Source organism: Bubalus bubalis, chromosome 20 (assembly GCF_019923935.1).
Source record: "Bubalus bubalis isolate 160015118507 breed Murrah chromosome 20, NDDB_SH_1, whole genome shotgun sequence".
In the NCBI taxonomy this organism is placed as follows: Eukaryota; Metazoa; Chordata; class Mammalia; order Artiodactyla; family Bovidae; genus Bubalus; species Bubalus bubalis.
In genome coordinates, this window is record NC_059176.1 from 49471261 (window position 1) to 49491827 (window position 20567).

The 20567-nt window shown below is 45.7% G+C and overlaps 1 protein-coding gene across 1 annotated transcript in view; it reads right to left on the reverse strand.

The window, feature by feature from the left end:
• The window catches only part of ABHD2 (abhydrolase domain containing 2, acylglycerol lipase), a 112027-nt gene extending 93705 nt beyond the window's left edge, over positions 1–18322 (reverse strand). Inside the window, exon 1 of the mRNA XM_045163820.1 lies at positions 18171–18322. The gene's annotated coding sequence lies outside the window, so the exon portion shown is untranslated. The remainder of the gene's footprint in view (positions 1–18170) is intronic.
• Positions 18323–20567: the final 2245 nt, after the last annotated feature.

Here is a 20567-nt window from a genome sequence, read left to right on the forward strand (position 1 = left end):
CTGTTTCTCTGCACTTGCTAAGTGCTCAGTGACTCGGGGCTGAGACGGAAGGTTCTGAAGTATGTCCTAGTCAACCCAGACGTGTGCACGCTTGATAACCTGAGCTGATTTCGGCCCCATTCTGATCTCACAGTGAGATTTCAATTCTCTAGGTCAGTGCCTTGGCCAGCAGCTCAGAGAACCGCCTCTCAGCACAGCCAGGCTGTTCCAATCCTGTGTGTCCTCCTCCCAGGAGACTTCCGTGGGCTGAGCCTTCAGGGAAACCCGGTTTTGAAATCCCGCCTCTCACCACTGCCATCACCTCAAGCCCCAGATTGATGGAGAACCCTGGCAATGACAGGGGTAATTGTATTTTCCAGATATGCCAAGACATGCTGATTAATTAACTGATTGACTTCTGAACACTAAGCATCGAGTACCCAGGCCCTTTCCTTCAGCAGATCAAACCAGGGACCAGCTCTGGCGTCCTGGGACCAGGTTATGGTGCTGGGGTGTGGGTGGTGGCAGGAAGATCCAATTGCTAGTTCCTTACAAATCAGGTCCTATGAGGGGAAGGGAATGCTCTGAGTCACACGCAATTTGGTAAAGAGAAGGGGATTTCCAAATGATTAAATACATTTAGGTTAACCTCACTCTCAGTTGTGTTCAAAATGAAGAGCTTGAAATTGCCTTTTTGTGAAAACTCACCCAAGTGATAAGTTTCCTTTAACCATATTCTTCCACAAAGTCATAAGCTCATGCATTCATCCTGCTGCAATTTCAGAAGGTGTCCTACAAGTGTCTAGTAAGAGCAAAGTCATCCTATGAGAGAAAGTGTGAACCCTGTGCTTAAGTATCAGGAGTGACTACTAACCCATAGGTTTCACAAAAGAAGTCACTAAACTAAAAATAGCTGGAGACTGTGTCACCAGTTAAGCAGGCACATTGATTTGAGCCCTTTTACATGCATTTACTAAATTACCGAAAGGGAGCTGGCCTCTCTCATTAGCAAATAGCCTTCCTCAAAGAGTAGTACTTTCTATTGGAAGACAATGGGTAAAGCACTTAATAAAATTACAGGAAAATTGTTTTCTGTACAGTCAAGAAACCATTCAATGCAAACCTGAGGACAAACCCAAAATTCTAAGCCAGGGGTTTCCTCTACGGAGATCCAATAGTTTTCTAATATGACTGGTATTTTAATGGAGAGATTTGGTAACTCCAACATTGTATTTAAAAACATACACTGTGGGACATCTTTGGTGGTCCAGTGGTTAAGAATCTGCCTGCCAATGCAAGGGACGCAGGTTCGATCTCTGGTCCAGGAAGATCCCTCATGCCATGGGGCAACTAAGCCCATATGCCATAACGACTAAAGCCCGAGTGCTGTGACTACTAGAGCCTGAGAGTCCTAGAGACCGTGACAAGAGAAGTCACTGCAATGAGAAGCCTCACATTGCAACTCGAGAAAACCCATGCACAGCAACGTAGAGCCAGTGCATCCTAAATAAATAAATGATTTAAAAAACACTTTAAAAATACATACTGTAATTAAACTCTGTAATATCAAAAGAAAATCTCAGTTTATCAGAAACCAACAAACCCAATTGCCTAGTACACTGGAATTTTTTTAAAGATTTTTTTGAAGTGAACCATTTTTAAAGTCTTTATTGAATTTAACACGCTGTTTTTATTTTATGTTTTGGCCAGGAAGCATGTAGGATCTTAGCCCCCTAACCTGGGATCGACCCCTGCTTTGGAAGGTAAAGTCTTAACCACTGGACCACCAGGGAAGTCCCTGGAATTTTTAAGAGATAGGTACAACTGAAGAGAAGGGCATCTCCAGACTTATTAAACAGAAGAAACTTCCAGGGCGTGCGATGGGAATGGCAAAGATCCCACCCAGCAAACAAGCTTCTAGATAGAGGAAACCAGGGATGGGGTGGGAGGGCAAGCCCTAGTGCCTGGCACAGCCCTTGGCTGAACAGTGACTGACCCTGGGGCTTCCCTGGTGGTCCAGTGGTTAAGAATCTGCCCCTGCAATGCAGGGATGTGGGTTCGTTCCCTGGTCACGGGACTAAGACCCCACATGCTACGGAACAGGTAAACCTACTTGCCACAATTGGATATCCCACGTGCTGCAACTAAGACCCAATGCAGCCAAATAAATAAATATTTACTAAAAAAGAAACTCTAGGTTCTAACTTATTAAGAAAAGAAGAAGAAGAAGAATCACTGACCCCATAGAACTCACTAAAACAGAGAAGAAAGTTTCACCCAGACCTGCAATACAAAACACTTACAGCCACCTTCAGTTATTGAGAAAATAAAAATAATCGGGAGTCCCCATTCCTCAGCATTCTGTCCCAAAGGCCCCAGAGCCAGATTGGTGCACAGTACTTGGCTAAGACACACACTTTGAAGCTGTAATAGGAGCATGACCACGATGTGCTGCCCTTTATAATCCTGACACTTGCCTGTCACCACACAGGCAGCAGGAAGTAGGTCTGTGAGGAGAACCAACCCACAGGTCAAGCCCCTTGCCCCTCCCCTAGGAAGAGACACTTCTGCCCACTCGCATGGCCACAGGGCCAGGCTGGGCTCATCCACTCCTGGCCTCTCCCAGCTCTGGCCTCTGATGATGAATTCTGCCCATTGTTGTTTAGTCGCTCAGTCTTTGCGACTCCAAGGACTGCAGCACGCCAGGCTTCCCTGTCCTTCACCACCTCCCAGAGTTTGCTCAAACTCATGTCCATTGAGTCGGTGATGCCATCCAACCATCTCACCCTCGGTCGCCCCTTCTCCTCCTGCCCTCAATCTTTCCCAGCATCAGGGCCTTTTCCAATGAGTCACTTCTTCACATTACTTGGCCAAAGTACTGGAGCTTCAGCTTCAGCATCAGTCCTTTCAATGAATATTCAGGGTTGATTCCCTTTAGGATTGACTGGTTGGCTCTCCTTGCTGTCCAAGGGACTCGCAAGAGTCTTCTCCAGCACCACAGTTCGAAAGCATCAATTCTTTAGTGCTCAGCCTTCTGCCAGTAATGAGAACAGTAGCTCTCCTCAGGGCTTGGCCTAGAAAGCAGGAAAGGTTCTGGGCTCCCTGTCCTTCCAAGAGGGAGAGAAGGTTCTAGGGGCAAGGGTATGCAGTGTAAGGCATGCTTTACTTACTTCTGTTTTATTAATATATACCTCGGGCTCTGGGACTAGACACAGGATCTCCTGCAGGCTTGGAGCAGTAAGCTTAAAGGTCACGTGGATTCCAGAGACCAGTGCCCACGTCCCGGAAGACAAATCCACCAGCTAAATGCAGACCCATAGGACGCACTGACTCATACTCAGGCCTTTAGGCTAAAAATGAAGGACAGGGTATCTCGAGACAGTCACCCTTCTGGGGCTGCACAAGCCTCCAGGGAGCCCCTATCCAGCCTCTGCCATCAGTTCTGCTGTTTCTGAGAGCTAAATAGAGCTTTGTCCCCAGCGTCCAGGTCACAGCTCAAGTGGAAGGACCCAGATGTGCTGGATTCTGGCTCTCAGAAGAGGAAGGGGATCCCATCCCATTGGCGTCTCCATACGATGTACTTCCGGTGGTATGTGGTGCTAGTCCCTAATCTGAGCATGGGCTGTGCTGTGCAGCTCTGAGTAGATCACTTGCCCTCTCTGGGGATTTTGAAGTTTACCCTAAGAGCCCCTGTGGTATAATCAAATGACAAAAGATTTTTTTTTCCCCTTCCATTTATTCTTTCTTTCATTGAGATGTATTGGACGTACAGCACTGCATGCATTTAAGGTGTACAGCATAAGGACTTGATTTACATCATGAAATGATGATTGCAATAAGTTCAGTGAAGCTCCATCACCTCATAGAGAAACAAAAATTAAGAAATATATTAAAAAAAAAACTTTTTCTTTGTGATGAGAACTTTTAGAATTTACTCTCTGAACAACTTTCATATATCATGTTGTATATTACACCCCCAGTGCTTTTTAATCTTAGGACCTTTGTTTGTATCTTTTGCCCTTCTTCAGTCAATTGCCCCTCCTCCTGCCACCTGCCTCTGGTAAGCACACAACTGATCTCTTTTTCCATGAGTTTGCCCATATGTTCTTGAAGTAAAACTGACCTGTAACACTATATCACTTCCTGTTATACAACCAAGTGATTCAATCTGTCCATACTTTTAAAAAATGATCACCTTAAATCTAGTTACGATATATCGCCACATGAGATATTAAACAGTCATTCACTACGTTCCCCACATTGTACATTTCACACCAGTGATTCATTTATTTTGCAACTGGAAGTTGGTACTCTTAAATCTCCCTCATCTATTTCTTTCTTTCCCCTATCCGGCTCCCTTCAAGCAACCACCTGTTTGTTCTCTTTATCTGTTTCTGTTTTGTTTCTTCATTTGTTTTGTTTTTTAGATTCCACATATAACTGAAATCATACAGTGTTTTGTTTTTGTCTGACTTATTTCACTTAGCATAGTACCCTCTGGGTCCATCCATGTTGTTGCAAACAGCAAGATTTCATTCTTTATTATAGCTGAGTAATATTCCACTGTGCATATATACTATATCTTCTTAATCCATTCATGTATTGGTGGGCACTTAGATTACATCCATATTTTTGTTGTTTAGTCACTAAGTCGTGTCTGACTCTTGTGACCCCATGGACTGTAGCCTGCCAGGCTCCTCTGTCCATGGGATTTCCCAGGCAAGAATACTGGAGTGGATTGCCATTTCCTTCTCCACGAGATCTTCTTGACCCAGAGATTGAACTTGAGTCTCCTGCATTGGCAGCTAGATTCTTTACCACTGAGCCAGCAGGGAAATCCAATTGTAAATAATGCTGCAAGGAACATCAGTGTGCATATATCTTTTCTAATTAGTGTTTTTGTTTTCTTCTGATATATACCCAGAAATGGAAATGCTGGATCATATGGTAGGACTATTTATAATTTTTTGAGGAAACTCCAACTGTTTTCCACAGTGGCTGCACCAGTTTACACTCCTACCAACAGTGCGCGAGGACCCTCCTTTCTCCACATCCTCACCAACATTTATGTGTTCTCTTTTTGATAACAGCCATTTTGACAGGTGTGAGGTGATGTCTCATTGGGATTCTGATTTGCGTATATCTGATGATTAGCAATGTTGAGCGCCTTTTCATGTGTTTGTTGGCCATCTGCATATCTTCTTTGAAAAAAACATCTATTCAGAACCTCTGTCCATTTTTAAAAATTCAGTTCAAATGACATAGATTTTAGAGTCATAGGCCTTGGGTTTGAGTTTAGGTTGTTCCAAGTGACTTTGAGTGAACTACTTACATTTCATGCAAGTTCACTTTTTCTTCTATCAAGTAGGGGAAGGGAGATTACATTACAGACTATGGAGGGAAAGAAGTTGGTGAAATTATGTTGGTTAAGAAAATGCTTTGTAATTATAAAATACTGATACACTCAAGACACGGTTTGCAAAATGGTTAGAGCTTTTTACAGGAAATCTGCCTTATTATATATTTCAAGATTATAAAAATGTAAAGAAACAGCTCGAGGACTTCCGTGGTGGCACAGTGGATAAGAATCCGCCTGCCAATGTAGGGGATACAGGTTCAATCCCTGGTCTGGGAAGATTTCATATGCCGAGCAGCAACTAAACCTGTGAGCCACAACTACTGAAGCCCAAGCTCCTAGAGCCTGTGCTCTGCAACAAGAGAAGCCACCACAAAGAGAAGCCCATGCAAGGAAGGGCCAGCACAGTCAAAAATAAATAAATAAAATTGTTTAAAGAAAGAAAGAGCTAGGGAGTTCTCAACATATGAAGAACAGGGGAGTTGGTCCCTAGGCAGTCTTGAGCTTGACTTCATCAGATCTTTCTACCAAGGACCCTGAAAATCTAGAAGAATAAAAATTCAGAGGCTCTGACATGAAAAGGGCAGCTCTCTGGGTTGATATATTTTGAGGTCTTAGCTAAACAGAAGGAGGTTCACGTTCTCAAAAGTTCCTGTCTCCTTGTCCATCCAACACAAACATCACACTGTTGTTCTGCACTTTCCTCCCAGTCCTCCCACTAAGCAAATGAGAGTTCTCTGCCTTCTTTAAAGCCTGAAAGCAAGTCTCCATTGTTATTCCTAGTCGCCCAGCAACCTTCCTCCTTCGTTTTTTTTTTTTTAAATTTTGCCTGTTCAGGCAGGCATTTGATCTGAGTCCATCTCCACCTCCACCGAAGGCAGGTGAGCCTCCCAGGGAGCAGAGACTCAGCCAGGAGCTCAGTTTACAGGTGGTCTTCCTCTGCTGGGCTTTCCCTGCGTTTATGTGATGCCAAACATTAGTTTCCTGGAAGGTAAGTTAGATTTCACTGGAAATGAGGGAAATGTTTCTCCATTATTGGGAAAATGATCCCATTTCCCCCAAATTGATTTACTTGTGTAAGTTGGATGCACCCTCAAGGATAAAGCAGTGGTTTGTAAAAGTCGGGGCTTCCTGGGTGGCTCAGATGGTAAAGAATCTGCCTGCAACGCAGGAGACCAGGCTTCAATCCCTGGGTCAGGAAGATCCTCCTGGAGAATGGAATGACAACCCACTCCAGTATTCCTGTCTGAGAAATCCCGTGGATAGAGGAGACTGGCAGGCTACAGTCCGTGGGGTTGCAAAGAGTTGGACACGACTGAGCGACTAACAATTTCACTTTTCACTTTTTAAAAGTAGGGGACAGACACCCCACCCCCACCACCCAAAGTGTGTCAATATCACTGGGGGAGCTATTTGCAAAACTACATCCCACTTCTGACACTCCACTCGGCTCCCCACAGGTACCAAAGGCATCAGCTTCATTCTAAGCCCTATGGGGACTATGAAAGAAGTACAATACATGGCGTCCAGGAAATAATGAGCAAACAGTGCAAACCCATCTATAATGAAGAATGAAATCCTAAGTTCCAACTATGAATACTGGAGGAACCCAAAGGAGGCAAGAAGAAGGAGGAGGGGACTCAGATGGCTAGAGAGCCATCTAGGGAAGGGAAGGAACAGAAAAGAGGGAAAGGAGGGGTGGGTGCAGACCTCAAGCTGGGCTCAGGAGTGGAGCCAAGGCCTGAAGATCCTGGACAACCAGGAAACTGGCAGGTAGGACAGGAGGAATGGGTCTGGGAGCAGTGGGAGTGGGTCACTGTGGAAGAAGCTTCAGGGCTTTACTTCCAGGAGGAATTCCAGACAACAGCTTGGAGATGGTGCCCTGGTGGAGCCCAGTGGGCTGGCCCACTGGGGGACGGATGTGCCTCGGTAGGTATGAGAAGCCCTTGTTTGGCTGGGTGTAACCCGACCCGTAGGATGTTGGACAAGCATTGTCATTCACCTCGTGAACATCGCCCCAAGTTGCCATGACATTGCAGTAGTTTTTAGACAATCTGCTGAAGTATACAGGAGTCTTCAGCTGAGGACTATCCCCTCCAGGCCCTCAAAAACCTCCCGTTTCCTACCTTTGTGTTTTGCAGATACTTCCTCATGACTAGAAAATCAGCAAGCCTCACTGCCACATAAAAGTGATGATTCATGTCCCTTTGATCTCTGCTAGGGATTCTGGTCCACGCCCTGCTAATTCAATCCTCAGTGTACAATTCTATACAAGTTTCAATTCAGAGTGTGGAGCACGGGAGCAGGGGAGGGGGCAGCACTCTGTAAATATTTATTAATGGATTGAGCCATTAATAAACAGGCTGTTCTATGTAGCAGAAGAAAGGAAAGATGCCCAAAGAGAAGGTAGGCAGAAAACTACCCATTTAATTGTTGGCATTCAGATAAATACTGAAATACCATTAGAAGACTCATGGCTCCTGTTTCTTACTCCAAAACATCCAATGCAACAAAACTGTCTATGTCTTTTGCCAACTGACATAAGCTTATTTGAGCTAGAAAATTTAAATCTGAATACAATTAATCCTAAGGTTAACCTAGATTGAGAAGTTAATGGAATTTTAAAAAATAGGGATCTTTTTTTTTAGGCTGCTCCCTATGGCATGTGGGATCTTAGTTCTCTGACCAGGGATCTCTGACCACTCCCCCTGTATTAGGAGCGCATGGTCTTAACCACTGGACCACCAGGGAAGTCCCCAAGATCATTTTTAATATCTAAGAAAAATGGAAAAATGCTTCCTTAAACATCTGTGACATTTGGAACAGGTTTGTGTAAATAGGTCAGAACAAGTCTTGTTACAAAGATTTCTGCTTCATGGAGATGCTCCCATAGGTGTGCAGGGGTGGTGGGGTAGTGAGGCTGCTCACAGTAGGGTGGCAGGCTTTGGGGGCAGAGACATCTGTCCAGAATCACAATCCTACCACTAACTGGTTGTATGACTTGGGGCAAGTTTCTTAACCCCTTTGCGCCTCAGTTTCCTTGCCCATTAAAATGGGGATGATAGAGTGTCCTGCCGTTACCACAAAAACGGTAGATGCAGACACGACGACTTGGCAATGGTGAGTCCACCAGATGTGGCAAAAGAGGAAACTGATTTACCCAACTGGACTAGAGGGTCCCAGGGCAGAGCCCAAAGTGTGGGTCTCTTCAAGCCTGATTAGTCCAGGTCCTGAACTTGCTTGTGAGCGATCACCAGCAACCCTAATTTAACCATCTCATGCAGGTGATGAGCAGATCACAGACATTCTACACATTCCCGTACCCATTCCTGACCCGTAGCTTATCTATCAGCTCCCCCAGAGAATTTATAAAGTTTATGATTCACAGATTAGGGGTCAAAGACCCTCACTCTGAAATCCAGTAGGTGCTCTCTGGCTAATTCTAACAAGTCACTGTCTCTTCAAAAGGAAGGAGCAGAACCAGATGAAAACAAAATTCCTATTTGTGTAGCTCTACAGTTAATCAAATGCTTGTGAGCTAAATATTAATACATTACATTGGTTAATCCTCAAACAAGTCACAAAGTGCACTGGTGTTGACAGTGGAGACCTATATGGAATTTCTTGTTTACAGAGTGCGTCCTCAGACATGACCTCACTCGGTACTCACGACAGTTCTGTGAGTTATTACTAATGCCAGGGAGGAGGAGGCTGAGGCCTGGAGACCCACCCTGGGCCAGGCCTGGGAAGGGCTCTAGGAGTACAGAGAAACAAGCCACCTGTCTATCTTGGAGAGCTTTCACAGAGCTGGATGGATCCTGACCCCTTTGGCTCCACTGACAGCAGCTCTGCACATCCTCTCCCATCAAAGAGGGCCTTCTGGAAATCTGCATTCCCCGCACAGGCTCTTTGGCGGCAAAGTAAAGATTTCTCTCGCAATTTCAGGGTAACATCCAGCTATGTAGAGGCAATAAATAGAGGGATGGGTGACATTAATGACAGACCAAGTGAAAGGGACTGAGTTTTCTAAATTGGGAAAAAAGTATGCTTGACTATCATCTCCTTGGCATTTTCCATCATCTTACTATTTAGAAGGGCACATTTTTCAACGTCATTGACAAGAGTGAGTGAGCACTTTATTTACATGATCAGAATAGAAACGGGAATTGCAGCTGGGGTATTCAGAATCTGAGAAGCTGAAGTCTACAGTCCAGGCCACACAGAAAGCTATAGCTGGGAGGGGCTGGAAGCTCAGCAAGTATTCATGGAAATCCACCTCTGGGCCAAACAAGGGGCCAACAGTGGGACAGAGGGTGTCCAGTCCCCAGAGAGGAGCCTGGATGGTAGAGGCCCACCAAAGAGAGGGCTCAGTAAATGTTTATTGAAAGACGCTAGAGCAGGGACTCCCCTGAAGATCCAGTGGTTAAGACTCCGAGCTTCGAAGGCAAGGGTGAGGGTTTGATCCCTGGTTGGGGAACTAAGATCCCACATGCTCTGTGGTGTGGCCAAAAAAAAAAAACACTTCAGTGCTATCATGTCATCCTGGGAATACTGTGCTTTCCTGAATTTCTTGAGAGCAGTAATGTCATAGCTGGATATTGGAGAAAAGTGAACAGGATGTCAAACAATACATGCAGAGATTTGCTAAAATGCATTGCTCCTCGTTAAGTGAACAAAGCAAGGAACAGACTCAAAGGGTATTTCTAAAGTGTTCAACAAAAACACGTGGAAAGGAGCCATGCATGACACAAATGTGACTGGAAACCTCTGTTGTGAGGTTAGATTTCCAATGGGGTATTTCAAACTCAGGGGCCAGGTGGCCCCCTCTATGGGAAAAAAAATAGTCCTGCCTTTTATTCGATTCTTACATTAAATTGCTTTTTTTTTCTTTTTTAAATGCAGGGACCCCAGAAGAAAGGAGCTCTAATTTATGTATTTATTGGACACACTGAGTAGCATGTGGGATCTTAGTTTCTCGACCAAGGATAGAACTCGAACCCTCTGTCTTGGGAGCCCAGAGTTTTAATCACTGCACTGCCAGGGAAGTCTTTACATTGAATTACTTTTATTCAATTATTATTTCCTATACTATTTCTTAAAATATATAAACATAAAACCAGGCATAAATTTACCTTAGCACTTTTCCAATTATGGAGACTAAAATGAATGTACAAATAAAAACAAATAAAATTACCCAAAGAGTATAATTCAGATTGACTACACTTGACTACACCACTTTCCTCTGCTGGAACCCCTGTTTCAGCCTTCATTTGCACACTTGGCTTCATCTGACGTTATCTTTTCTCCACACTAAGTCTGTCTCTGTGTTTTTCTCATAGCAGGTTAACCTGGCTCTAAGTTATCAGAAATTTACACACAAATGGCACTGAGGGACCTCCCCGGTGGTCCAGTGGTTGATTTTGGTTGTTTGGTTGTTTAGTTGCTAAGTCGTGTCCAACTCTTGTGGCCCCATGGACTATAGCCTGCCAGGCTCCTCTGCCCATGGGATTCTCCAGGCAAGAATACTAGGGTGGGTTGCCATTTCCTTCTCCAGGTCCAGTGGTTAAGAGTCCAGTTAAGACCTGGTGCAGCCAAAGAAATAAATAAAAATAGAAATTTTAAAAATTTTTAAAAAAATAATAAGAGGCACTGAGGTGGCCTGGCTGGACCCTAATATAATATGGTCATCCCAGTGATCCAGGCATACCTTTAAAATATTGCCAATTATCATTAATATGAACTCTAAAAGTCTGAGTGTTCTTAATTTAAGGAAAACTCAAAGAAAGTCAAGAACATACCCTTGGTCTTGGATTGGGACATATCTGTAACCCAGAAGGAATGTCGTGGTACTGACTGCTGGAGGAGAGCAGAGGGTGCCATGGGGACTCAAATGAAAAGTCACATTGCATCTCAGAAATAATATGAGCCACCCCCTGACATATTACATCAAGAATTTAATACGTGTAAACATACACTTCAAAAGACATCACATCAAAGGGCCCCATTCCAAGCTGTGGAGGTCCCACCCTGGCTTCCCCCACGCCTCTTCCTTAAAAACTACAACATGGCACTTTATTACTGTGGTTTAGTGTTTTTTTTTTTTGGCCACAGCTTGCAGGATCTTAGCTCTCCAAACCAGGGATTGAACCCAGGCCCTTGGCAGTGGGAGCACAGAGCCCTAACCAGTGAACTACCAGAGACCACATGTAGGACATGAACGTACCCTGACTCCTATGAGTCAGCTCGCATCATTCTGACAGCACCATCGCATATTGACATTGTGTGGTCTGTATCCCCTAAAAGAAACTGGGCACAAAACTGCACCAAATGATGCCACAGCTAGGTTAGCTTAAGTGAATGGCCTTGTTTCCCAGCAGAAGAAAAGCTGGCACTGTTTAAGGAAGCTGAAAGAGTGGAACCTTCCTTGAATAGAATCCTCTACTTCAGACCCTCTCAAATGCCACGATTCAATTTCCATTAGCAAAACTGTTTCAAACAATTATTTATGTATTTAAACTTTTGGCTCCACTGGGTCTTTGTTGCTGTGCACAAGCTACTCTCTAGGGGTGCTTGGGCTTCTCACTGTGGTGGCTTCTCTCACTGTAGCTCATGGGCTTGGCTGCCCCACGACATCTGGGATTTTCCAGGACCAGCGATTGAACCCGTGTCTCCTGTACTGGCTTTCCTGGTGGCTCAGATGGTAAAGAATCTGCCTGCAGTGCAGAAGACCCAGGTTCTATCCCTGGGTTGGGAAGATCCCCTGGAGAGGAAATGGCAATCCACTTCAGTATTCTCGCCGGGAGAATCCAATGGACAGAGGAGCCTGGTGGGCTACAGCCCATGGGGTCGCAAAGAGTCGGACATGACTGAGCGACTAGCACACACCCCTGCACTGGCAGGCAGATTCTTATCCAGTAGCCCACCAGGGAAGCCCTCCACCTTTTTAATCAATCTAAATACGCTCTGTTTAGAAGGCTGCTCTTTATTCTGGGAGGTGGACCCTCCCTCATTTTTGGTGTTAAAATGTCTTTTCTTAAGAAATGATGGTGATGATGGAAGAGAACAGAGCTTTTTTATTTCCCTATTTGAAAAACAAAATTCGGCAATCCTGTGTTGGACTTCCTGATTTTTTTTAACTGTTGTCACTGATATGACTAAGTAAACGGTACACAAATACATGCCTAGCGTGACTATGCAGATATGGGGTGGTTTTTCAAAGCTTGTAACTATTCTACCTCCAGAAGCTGACTGATAACATCACCCCCTCTCATATTACATCACACAGCAGCTATGGCACAACTGATTGAGAATGTAGACGCCTAGCGAGGAGCAAAGATCAGAATGCAACGATTCTCCGTTAGACTGGCTGACTGACATTATGAAGATTCAAAGCAAGGTCAAGGTGACTCTAAATTAGATTCGGAGGGAAATAAAAACAAGATGAAGATTAAGGCAGATTTTAAAGAAAAGGGAAAAATAAAGCAGCAGGCAAGATGGAAGCCACTGAGGACCATAAGACCATGTTTAAATCAGTGTGGTTAGAAAAACATAATTGCAGCCAGAGAAAATTCAAACACAAAGACCCCCTAAACTCTCTTTAGAGTAATCATCAAGAGCCTAGCAAGGCCATGTGAGTCTCAGAGGCCTTGGAGATGACAAAGTGATATGGAGAATGGGAAAGACTTGTGAGGAGAGAAAAAAATTATATTCCCAAATATTGTTTGGGAAGGATACTTCACAGAGGCATAGGTGTGAGAGCTGGTCGTTTCTGGGGTGAGGGAAAGGAAGGGCCGGGGCTTAACAAAGCCGACCAGACAGGACATTGTGTCAAGAAGGGAGGGTTCCCCTTCTGATGCCTAAGGCGAACACAGAGCCGGGGCTGGGGTGTAGGAGATGGATTAGAAGTGGTAGAGATGCCGAAAGGCCAATCAGGAAGGCCCAGAGCTTTCCCTGGAGACCAGAGAAAGCACAGCAAGCTTTCTCAGGTGATTCCAGCACCTTCTGCCCAGAGCGCAGGCCAAGGGCCTAAGGTCCAATGCTCATTTTTCAATGTCCCACTCTCCCTTCATAGGAGGACCTTCAGGAGAGGCCCTCCCACTCACCTAGCCTCCTCTAAGGCTCAGAGCTATAGGACATAGAGGAGAAAAATATTTGCCCTCCAACATACACAGAAACGCCTTAGGATCTCCATGTGAAGCTATTGCCTAAATAAGACTGGTTCTTAGCAGCCTTGGAAACAGAATCGAATATTTAAAATAGATCACCTTTGTGAAAAAGGATACTGAAGCTCTTCCTGTACTGCAAAGAAATACTAAGTGGAAAAGGGCAGGGTTCCAAATAGCATGTATCGTCTGCTACCATTTGTGTAAAAGGGAAAGATAATCATAATGGATTTGCTAATAGATGTTACAAAATATCTTGGCTGTGCCCGGAACACCTCTGGAGGACGAAAAACCAGTAACAGTGGTGCCTCTAAGGAATAAAACCAGGTGGCGGCAGTCAGGGACGGGCAGAGATGTAGTTCCTACCTCACTTTTGTGCCTTTCGAATATTTTCTTTCATCATGTAGATGCGTTTACCTACTAAATTTTTTTTTTTTTTGCAATACAAACACTGAAAAACCTAAAATAATAATAAGAATAATAAACCCAGAATAGTCTTTCTGCAGCAAAACCAAACACCCTTGTTAATCTGGACAGCTGTCTTCCTGGCACACACCAGATGCTCAGTTTGTTGAGCTTAATGAACCTCCGCTTGAAAGAAAACAAAAGAAAATCAGAAACCAGGCAAACCCAAGGGTATCAGTTCTAATTCTCTAATAAGCTCTTTACCTGGCTGTTACTTAACTACCACAAGAGATCATAAAACAGGTCCTTGGGTCACATGCTCTGCACCCAGCTGGGTCCAGTGCGCCAGCCTCATGGGTAACAATAGGTCTAGTGGCCTGTCCACACCCACCTTTTATAAATAGAAAACATATAATCCAAAAACATGATGCCTTGGAACCAAGACCACAGAAACAAACGTGCAGATAGGAAAATGATCCTGAAGGGAGATGTCAGCACCTGCAGGGTATCAGTACAGAAATAGCAGCTTGTGGGTTAAAAAACGTCAAGCACCAGCCAAAAAGGTTAGAACATGCAGAGCCGCTATGAAATCCTCATGCCAGAGCACAAGAAGAGGTGGCATGAACTCCCTGCGCTCTGTTCCTAGGGACAGTACAGCCTAAGATGATACAGGAAGGCTGAAACACCCCTTGCCCCAGTCATCTATTTGCCTAAATTGGTCAAAAAGTACTCAAAACCGACACTGCAAAAAAAAAAAAAAGAAAAATCATTCTGTTGTAAGTAGAAGGTTGTAGCAGAAATTCTGCCACACGAATTCCATTGTATTAGAAGGCTCTCTCTCCTAGGGTTTTTCAAAAAGCCAGGTTTCAGGCAAAGAATAAGACAGACTTCACCACAGTCTTCCCTAGGACCAAAGAAATTATTTTGAGGTGTGGACAGGAGCTTGGGACAAGGGTGGTGGGGAACTACTATACTCTCCATGGTCCCTGCCAGAGATTCCCAGGAAAAAAGTGGAAATGGAAGAAGGGAATGGCAACCCTCTCCAGTATTCTTGGCTGGAGAATCCATGGGCAGAGGAGACTGGCGGGCTACAGCCCATGGGGTCGCAGAGTTGGACATGACCCAGAAACTCAGACACACACACACACACACACACACAAGAAACAACAGCAAATGAGAAGCCCTTCCACCCAGATATTACAAGAAAAGAAAGCAAGAAAGAAAAGGGGAATTATATTAATACACAAAGAAACTACAACAATTATTCTAAGATGGCTGAGGTCCAGAGTGTCCTCAACAAAATAACCCAAACAAAAACCCAAACTCACAATCAGCTGTAAGGAAGATGCGAATCAATGAACAACGATCATCTTTGGTTCATTCTAGAAAACATGTAAAAACAGAGAAGGGAAAAACCAAAAGTGACCAGATTCCTGCAAGAAATAAGGACAACAGGTTATCTTCCGATGAAAAGGGACTTGGCTGGCAGATTGAGAGTAGATATTTATCAGACCCGTGAAGCTGATAAAGGAAGTGAAGGTGAAAGCAAAGAGAAAGAAAGGGGATTTCCCCAACTAAGACGAGAGGAAAAGAACCATTCCACTGCACGTGCCATCTGGTTTATTTCAAGCTCAAGAAAAGAACAGGAAAGACGCAGTGAAATTAGTGAAAGAGCTAGATTACCAGCAAGAATCAGTCATACACTTGTGCTCCTCCAGGGAAGGCAGGCACTGCTGGTACTCTCCCTGCTCCCATGACTAAGTAACTTACTTAGATGCATTTGACACACGATCCCTGAACTTCCGAAAAGCACTTAATACAGAGGCTCATGAAATCTTAATCTAAAAATGTTCACCCATTTATAATCACGCTGCATCACATTGACAACTGGGACGAAGGGCCGAGCAGAGGGGAGATATTTGGAAGAATGCTGTGGAGACTGATATCATCAGGGACTTTGTTTATCACTTTGGGGGTTTTTCCGCCCTCTTTTAATGAGAACGAGATTTGGAATCTGAAGAAGAGTATAATTACAAGGAGAGGACTAACAGAGACAATGAATTACCTGATTCAATAAAAGACAGAAAAATAAGCAATAAATAAGAAATAAAATGTGATGTGACTTGAAAAACCCCCACAGACATCTGTACTACAATGAAATCTGGAATATGTTTAATGAACTGGGCGAGTGGAGGCAGGGGAAAAAATCAGAGCCTGATAGAAAATACTGGGGGGTAAGTACAAAGAAAATAAGGATTAAAAAGGCAATAGAAGACCATATTTAGCAAATCCATAATGCTTATTGTGTGCCAGGCACTGCTCTAACTGCTTCTGACATCAAAATCTCAAAACAACCTCTAATCTAAATACCATTATTTTTCTTGTTTCAGAGGTGAACAAGCAGAGGCACGGGCTTCCCTGGTGTATCACCTGCCAATGCAGGAGATGTGGGTTCGATCCCTAGGTTGAGAAAATCCCCTGGAAAAGGAAATGGCAACAACCCACTCCAGTTTTCTTGCCTGGAAAATTCCGTGGACAGAGGAGCCTGGCATGCTATGGTTCACAAAGAGTCGAGTAAACAACAACAAACAGAGGCACAGAGAGGTTAAGTGACTTGCCCAAGGTGATAGCCAGTAAAAAGCAAAGCTAGGGTTCAAATCCAGGCACCCTGGCCTCAAAATCTATGCCCTTACCGTCTCTGCACCCCACCCCTAGAATTTCAACTCAGAAGAGTGAGAAAAGTAGCTAGGACTGAAATACAAATTATGTACTTGCTAGACCCAGGGTCAACAGATCAACCTTTAGTCATGGTTCTGTGATGACCAGTCAGTCCTGAGACCTCCCCAGGCTTTCATTCCCTCACCTGTGCATTGGGAAGGCTGATTAGATGAGCTCTACCTAAGGTGTCTTCAGCTCTAAAATTCCACAAGTCCATGCTGACAATCAGCAGTGTATGGACTGGTCTGCTTTCTGACTGGGTTAGTCAAAGGCGAATTCACCCTAAAACAGGCAGCACACTTGCTATTAAGGTTCCTCCTCTGTCTCCTGACCTTCAGAAGATTATTATGTCCTCTCCATTCAGGCAAGTGAAAGAGGGTAGTGAAAGGGAGGCTGTATGGTTTCTCTTCTGGACGCTGCTTTGTGTGGTTGCAATGAAATGGCCCTTGACAAGCTCTGGGCCAGATCACATTAACTCTACTAAATCTACAGTCCCTCCCACCCCCAGGCATCTCTCAGGAGTCCGATCTTGGAGCCTGCCTTTGGATCCGGTTACTGGAATGCAGGTGAAACTGACACACTGGAGGTGAAGCGACCAGAGAGGAATCAGGAAGATTAAGAGAGTCCAAAGGAAGGAGTTTCGTGATGTCTAAATAAACCTTATCTTCTGGCTATGGTTTGTTCTCTTTGCTAACATCCACTCTTGAGAGTGAGACCACCAGTTCATTAGGAATGAATTCAACACCCTCTTTCAAACTACTGAGCCCCCAGCAGTATTCTTCTGGAGGTAGGCCTTCAAAGTCAGAGTGCATCTATGCATGAAGAAGGGCCTTTACAGGTCGGTGGCACAGTCCTCCCTTGCGAGTCCTGGCTAAGCATCCCTGGCAGGTGGCTGTCACTTGGCCTCTGCCTGGTCACTTCCAAGGTCGAGATGCCAGCTGCCCCACCTAGCAGGGCCTGTGCTGCTGGACAGCTCTCACTGTGGGGAAAGACCACGAAGCGCCTAGAACAGTGCCTGGCAAGGAGCCGAGCTCAGTAAGTGCGCCTCCAAATGGGTCAAAGCTGCCTCCTTACAACTTGAACCCATCAGTCCTGAGTGTGCCCCTGGAGCCCCAAAACGCAGAGACCCTTCGGATATTCGGGGCTGTAATCAGATTCCTCGGCCCTCTCCTTACAGATGCGTTTGCCAGATCCCCATCACCAAGCCTGGCAGACCCCCCTCGCCAGACCCCCCAAGTGCGCACTGATGGACCAATGGCCGGTAGGGAGGCCGCAGTCGGGGATGTCCCCAACCTCGGTATCTGAAGCTTCAAGGGACAAAGGGCTTTCAGGAAGGCGTATCCCACCCTATGTGATCCAGGCTGCCTCCCTCCCCGCCGGCCCTGGGGACCCCCGCAGCGCCAGGTAACAGGCTCCCTGAGGATCCGGGGCTCTCAGGCAGCTGCGTGATGGGCCGAGCCAGGACAAGGGATCTCGAGGCTCAGAGGTTTGACCCAATTGATCGCGGGCTCGATCGCGGCAAAGCGGAGCTCGCTCGGCCGTGGCTTTACCTGCGCTTGGTTGACTACAGCGGCCCAGCTCGCCCCCGGTCGCGCTCCCGCAGCTCCGCGGCTGCCGCCGGCGGTCATGGAAATACAGCCGGAACCCCTGGCCAGTGCAGCTCCCGCCGCTACCGGCCCCGCCCAAGCAACTGCCGCCACGCCCCTGACCACCGCTTCTGCCACGCCCCTAACCGCGGAAACCAGCCTGTTCATTGGGCAGCCCAGCGGCTGCTCAGCTAGCCCCGCGCTCTCAGAGCACTCGGAGGGCAGCCCATTGGTCAGCGGACCTGCTCCTCAGAGCGGAGGCGGAGCCCTTAGCGAAGAACTCTAAGACAATTGGTTATTTTTGACGTCTTTAGCCCATAGGCCAAGGAACTATAGGATAAAGCCAGCGCGGAGGGGGCAGGGAAAAGAGAGGAGGGCTAAAAGATGGGTCTTGTATGATGCTGATTGAGGCGGGGTGCAAATAGGGAGGCAATTGTGACCACAAGCTGGCTTGCCGGGCGGGGTAGAGTCAAGTGTCGTCTGGGTTTGGGAGGAGGAAGGCACGCAGGTAGTTCAGCTTCTGGGTCTGAAGGCTTCAGGCCGACCAATGGACTCACCTGTAGTCCAGGACACCAGGGCAAAATCTGGGGTCGTGTCCCACGAGACAGGAGGCAGGTTAGTCACCAAGCCGCAAGGGGAGGAAAGGATGAGGAGGCAGCCGTCTCTGGCCTCTTCTAGCTAGGGAAGTGTGATTGGGACATGCGGGGCAGTGTGGATCTCAGGTATTGTCCCACTGTTCTTTCTGTCCTTAAGACGACCCTCGCCCAATTGAAGGCAGCCTGGAAGAATGTGGCCTTTGGAATCATAACTAGAACTCTGTTGGCATGTGCAGGTTACATGGTCTTGAGCAAGTCATTTAACCTTTCTGCTTAGGTCCAGATTTTTTGCTTTGGCAACTGAGATGAACAGTAGTTGATGAGAAGATTTAATAACTCTCCATTCCCCAACCCCCTGGGCTTCCCTGCTGGCTCAGTGGTAAAGAATTTGCTTGCCAACACAGGAGGTGCGGTTCGATCCCTGAGTCAGGAAGATCCCCTGGAGAAGGAAATGGCAGCCCACTCCAGTATTCTTGCCTGGGAAATCCATGGACAAAGGAACCTGGAGGGCTACTGACCAGGGGTTGCAGAAGATTCGGACTTGAGTTAGTGACTAAACTTCAACAATGAAACACCAACAGTGCCTGGCACTGAGTAGGCAGGCGTTCAGGCAAGACTAGTTCTCCACTCACTGACACATCAGTCTATGGAATTAGGACCAGTTCTAACATTCTATGAGTCTGAAACTACTTTTGTATTGGCATGTGCTTTTACCAAGAATAGAACACTTGACTGACTTGAAGGCAACTATTCTAGGGCAGACAGGGCCACCCTACCAAGGCACCATAGGGCTGGAAGAAAGAGAGCACAGGGTGAGATGGGAATGGTGATTTAGCCAGAGATGGGCAGTGGTATTTGTATCAATGTTAAATTTTTTCCGACACATTTCAGTATTATGACAAGGAAAAATGGAGCTTCCTTTTTCCTATTCACCCATCCAAGCGTGCAATGGCTCATGTTTCATCCTTTTGAAGGCTAATCAGCATAAAATCTGTCAGGAACTCCTGAAGCCCCTTGCCTATTCTGAATGTGAACAGAAATAAACCTTCAAGCCTAAAGTTAGCCCCAGATCTTTGGGTCTGCCTTTGAGAGAACTCACATATAGGTTGAAGGAAGAGAAAGAATCCACTGATGCTCTATTTTTCATTCTGTTGTCATGCTACCTAAAAAAATTTTTTTTAACCTCAACATTTATTTATTCCTCTATATTCTTTTCATTTTGGGAAAGAAAAACTCAAAGGATTATAGTGAGGGACCCCCCTCATAGTTCTAACTCTTTATGTTAATTTTTGTGCCTCCAGCAACCCGGATGTCCATCAACAGATGAATGGATAAAGAAACTATGGTACGTATTTCAGTTCAGTCAGTTCAGTCGCTCAGTCGTGTCCAACTCTTTGCGACCCCATGAATCACAGCACTCCAGGCCTCCCTGTCCATCACCAACTCCCGGAGTTCACTCAGACTCACGTCCATCGAGTCAGTGATGCCATCCAGCCATCTCATCCTCTGTCGTCCCCTTCTCCTCCTGCCCCCAATCCCTCCCAGCATCAGAGTCTTTTCCAATAAGTCAACTCTTTGCATGAGGTGGCCAAAGTACTGGAGTTTCAGCTTCAGCATCATTTCCTCCAAAGAAATCCCAGGGCTGATCTCCTTCAGAATGGACTGGTTGGATCTCCTTGTGGTCCAAGGGACTCTCAAGAGTCTTCTCCAGCACCACAGTTCAAAAGCATCAATTCTTTGGTGCTCAGCCTCCTTCACAGTCCAA